We start from the raw sequence: 4,542 nt of genomic DNA, 5'->3' as shown, positions 1-4,542 counted from the left end.
TGTGTGTGTGTGTGTGTGTGTGTGTGTGTGTGTGTATGTATGTGTGTGTGTAGTGTGCTTGGTGCGTGTGGACAGATATTGCGCTTTCCTTCCTTCCTTCCCAATCAAGGTGGAGAGACTTCTGACCTTTTGCTACCTCTTGAATTCATGAGAACAGTACGTTGGTGACTGGCAGTTGAGGCCGTGACACTTGTTTTCCTCCTGTTAGTGTGCATAGGAAGACGCGAGTTTGAGTGAGCCAGGCTCTGCCTGGCCCAGGTGGCCCTACTGGGCCCTCCACCCCCAGTGCTCTTAGAGGGGAGCTCCTGCAGCTGCTGAGTCACCTCGCATGTGTCTTTACCCCCAGAGCATGCGGCTAGCTGTGTCCACCCTGTGGGTGTTCTGAGTCCGTTGTGAAGCGTCAGGGAGCCTGTGTGTGTGCCTCTGATCTGGGGCTGGGTGAGGCAGGTGAGTGCTCCGGCCCCATGGGAGATCGGGGCCTGTAGCCAGCTCCCTGCAGTTCCCTGCCAGGACCAGGATGAGGTGGAAGTGAGCCCCCCCCCATCCTGTCTCCTGGGCCTGCAAGAGCTGGGACTTGGGAGAGCAGCAACCCCTCCCAGCCAGTGCAGAGGCTTAGGGAGGCACTGGCCAAAGTGATGTATACCCTCCTTGGGGACAGGGAGAGGTTACCTACCCTGCTTTGGCACCTTCTCTGAGCAGTCCTGGCTGCTCTGGCAAGAGGCTGACTGCCACCCATTGGCTCAGCCCTGTCTGGAGTCCCACCCTTTACCCCTCAACCCTCACCTTGGGGTTTCTCTACCAGCCACAGGACCTCTCCATGGGCTAGGAGTCGGGCTCACAAGGCCAGACCAAGGTCGCCGTTGGTCCCACTGTCCTCAGCTGACTGGAGCCACAGGATTAGGCCAGCAGCTTTATCTTCATTTTGCTTCATGCTTTTCTTTTTTTTTTTTCCTTTCTACTTTACGTTCAGACCAAAAAATTCCAGAGTCATCCTCCACCCTCACCCCTCCAGAGACCCTCCAGCTGAAAACAGCCTGAGTTCAGGGACCCGAATGGTGAAGGGTGTGTTTTGCAAGTGAGGGCTTCTGGCTGAGCCCATCTCAAGGCACCCCCAGCCCCAAGCTGGATCTTCTTTCCTATGGGTGGGAAACAGAGCACTAGACCTAGTGTCTTGTGTTCCCACAAGTCAGGTGAGGAGGCACGGTGCTTTCCAGGCCCCTCTGCCCTCCCGACCCCACCCCACTCCATCAGCACTTAAGCCACACGACACAAAGTCTGTACCACACGGGAGTTTTATGTGCGCCTGGCCTGTGTGTGGCCTCTTGGGCCGTGGGCAGCCGCATCCATGAGGTGACCCGTGAGAGTAGGTAATTCATTTGCAGAGCTTCAGGGACTGGGCGCAAAGGCCCCTCACTCAACGACGTTCGTGCGACATAGTATTGTACCCACCTGAGTATTGTATCGAGCCTTTTCTGTATTTTAACAAGAAAGCAAAACACTAGTTTCCTATTTAAGATTTTAAGGGTTTGTGGGGTGGGGTGGGACTAACACAACACTTGGTTTTGTTTTCTTTTTCCTTTGATTTCATGTGGAGTGTGTGCTTGCGAATGTGTGTGTGGAAATGTGTTAAGAGCCTCACAAGGAAATTAGGCCGTTGGAGGCCAAGGGCGGCTTACAGTTCTCTGCTTTAGTCACTTAATTCCTGAATGTTTCGGAGAAACAGGAAACAAAATAGCAGATGTCATGTAGGAAAGAGAGGATAAACAAAAAAAAAAAAAAAAAAAAAAAAAAGCTCATACCCAAATTCACAAAACCTATTTTTTAAACCAAAGCACATTTTGAATGAGTATGGAACCTCAATGGGCTCAGAAAAAAAAGATACTAATATATTTATCTCATTGTTTACATAAACTTTTACAGTTTCAGACCTCAGCAGCTGTAAGGCTAGTCCCAGTGAATCCCCACCTTCTGCTGGAGGCCCTTCTGAGTTGGCTCACGGGCAGAGGGGCAGGCCTGGAGGCCCCCCAGATTCACCTGAGCCCTCCTCCCCAGCCTGAGGCCTCTCAAAGCCCAGCTGGCACCAAAGAGCTTGGGCCGATGCTGACTGCCCCCCAGGCCTCCTGGCCAGACCTCAGAGGTCCTGGCTAGCTGGCACAGCAGGGGGTGGCCGTCAGCTCTGGCCACAGGACCCGAGTCTGGGGTTGGGCCCCAGGATGGAGGGTCCCCCACTCTGCCCGTGACCCTCGTGGTGGGTTGATGTGAGGGTCCCTCTCAAGCCAAAAAGCCGGGATCTTTGCACAGCTCCGTTAACTCCAGTGGGTCCCCACCCCCAGGGGACACTCCCACCCCCGGCAGTGGGGGGGTGCTTCCTGGGCTGGTCCTTACCAACACAGACGGTGCAAACACTCTGAACAGTGTTGTTTTTGTATCAATATGTTTGTGCAGTGATGAATGTATTTATTTCTCAGACTTGGGGCGAGTGAGCGGCGGGCTCCGCCACCGCTTGCTCCCACCAGACCGAGCCATCGCAAGGGCTCCTCCAGGATTGCAAAAAAGGTAAAAAAGAGAAGATGAACCTTTAAGCAAAGAAGAATCTCAGAGACTCGCAGCATAGCCATACACCTCAGCCTGTGAAATGAACAATTCGGACCCAGACTGACTTGGAACCTCATGCAGCCTTGTGTGTGTATTTCCCGTTCGTCACCACTCGGGGGCGCTGTGCTGCCCCGCTGTGCTCCCACCCCCACCCCGTCAGTATTCACTGGACTGGACCGCGTGCAGGAGTGCGATCTGGGCCGGGCTGGCTGGGCAGGCAGACCCTACCGCCCTCCCCACAGCCGTCCTGAGTGGGGGAGGCCTGGGCAGCCAGGAGGGCAGGGCTCAGGGAAGGTGGGGGGTGGGGGGGCGCTGCATCCGTCCACCCCCTTGGCTTGGGGAGGAAAGCAGAGGCACCGGGCCTCCAGAGAACAGACCAGGGATCTCTGCCCTGTTGTACCCCTAGAAGGGACCAAGGCCCTTGCTCTTCGCCAGAGTCACGTTGGGGCAGACATTACTGAACCTGTGAACTGATGCCAGGAGTGCTAGGATGGAGAGAGGGACCTACTCAGCCTCAGTGTGACATTCCAGATCAGGGGGTGGAGGTTCGCTGTGGGAATGGAGGCTGCCCAGGCCCCCGTTCCTAGGACGCTTCTCCCCTGCCAGCTTCAGTCACCCACTTTAATTTTTCTACCGGGAACCCCTCCCCCCTACCTCACCTCGCTATTTATTGCTGTAATTTATTGACCTCAAAAATGCTGCATAACAGACCTCACTTGGGGCAGGGAGGTTCCCCAGGGCTCCCCCCCTCCTCTTGGTGGGGCCCCGTGGGGCCAGGTGCTGAGGGGAGCCTCTCTGTATCCCACCCATCACTTGTTTTCCCCCTCCCCCCCTTGGGGGACCCCAGGTTGGGCACCTGCCCATTCGCAAATACCTCGAGGGGGAGGGGGAGGGATGGGGTTATAGCCGTTTTGTTTAATCGGAGAAGCGGGATCACGTCCTACTCTTATTTCCTTCCTGGAAGGGGGAGGGCGCCGTGATCGCACTCCTGTACTGGCCACCGCCGCTATCCGTCTTCGCATCGAGTTCACTTCCTTTGAGAGTTTGGATAAATTCAGGTCAGAGCTGCAGGTACGCAGCCCACAAGTGTCATAGAAAAAGCAATTCACCGACGACTGATCTCTCCATTCAGAAGCGTGCAGTCTTAATGTACAGTGATGAGAAACTGTTATTTTATGATCTTTTCATTAAAAGCTTGATTGAAAACTATCTTGTATGGGGCCTCTGTGTTCTGTGCCTGTTCTCTTCTGCTAAATGACACACTGCTTTCCTGTGTCCAGCACTTGCAAGACCCAGGAGGGTGGGAGCTGGGATGGGCCATCTGCCCACTATTGTCCTAAGGGCGGGTTTCAGGTGAAATGGCCCCAGGGGCTGGAATCTCACTTGGCCGTGTGTGTGCATCCTGGGGTTGGGCTGTGGACCAGGGAACCAGCACCCTAGGGTCAACATCCTTTTGGGCAGTGTTGGCCTGAGTTAGCCTGTTCAGGAAGCAGTGGATATGTAGATAGGGACAGGGACCTGGTGGCCTGGATGAAGGGAGGTCTGGCTTGGGCCCAGGACCACCTGTTGGAGCAACAGAGTCATGCTGGGGCAAGACAAGGGCTCTCTACTGCACACTGCTCCTGATTCCTGCTTAGGGTAAAGGGGGGAGGAAGGAAAAGATAGTCTTAAGTTTCCAGGGGCAGAGACAGTAGTTCCAGTTCCCTGGTGGATTGTCCCAGCTACCAGAGGGGAATCCCAGAATGAGTGAAGATCCAGTAGGAGGGGCAGGGCTGGGGCCAGGAAGGTGGTCAGCAGTGGATGACCTCAGACCCCAAAACTCCAGAAGAATATGGACATTGCTGCTCTAAACCATGGTAAGCTCCATTGAATTATTTTTATTTCTTCTTTCAAGTGTGTTTTTTACATTTGTTTTTAAGTAATCTCTACACCCAACATAGGGCTTGA

General features: G+C 54.5%; 1 protein-coding gene across 1 annotated transcript in view; it reads left to right on the top strand.

Moving 5' to 3' along the window:
* HIC2 (HIC ZBTB transcriptional repressor 2) overlaps positions 1–3,804 on the top strand; it is a 9,030-nt gene extending 5,226 nt beyond the window's left edge. Inside the window, exon 2 of the mRNA XM_040464636.1 lies at positions 1–3,804. This exon is cut by the window's left edge and continues 2,938 nt beyond it. The gene's annotated coding sequence lies outside the window, so the exon portion shown is untranslated.
* The last annotated feature ends 738 nt before the right edge of the window (positions 3,805–4,542 follow it).

Source organism: Herpailurus yagouaroundi, unplaced genomic scaffold (assembly GCF_014898765.1).
Source record: "Herpailurus yagouaroundi ecotype Mexico unplaced genomic scaffold, PumYag 490, whole genome shotgun sequence".
In the NCBI taxonomy this organism is placed as follows: Eukaryota; Metazoa; Chordata; class Mammalia; order Carnivora; family Felidae; genus Herpailurus; species Herpailurus yagouaroundi.
The sequence above is the reverse complement of the archived record's forward strand: the minus strand, read 5'-3'. Positions and strand labels throughout refer to the sequence as shown.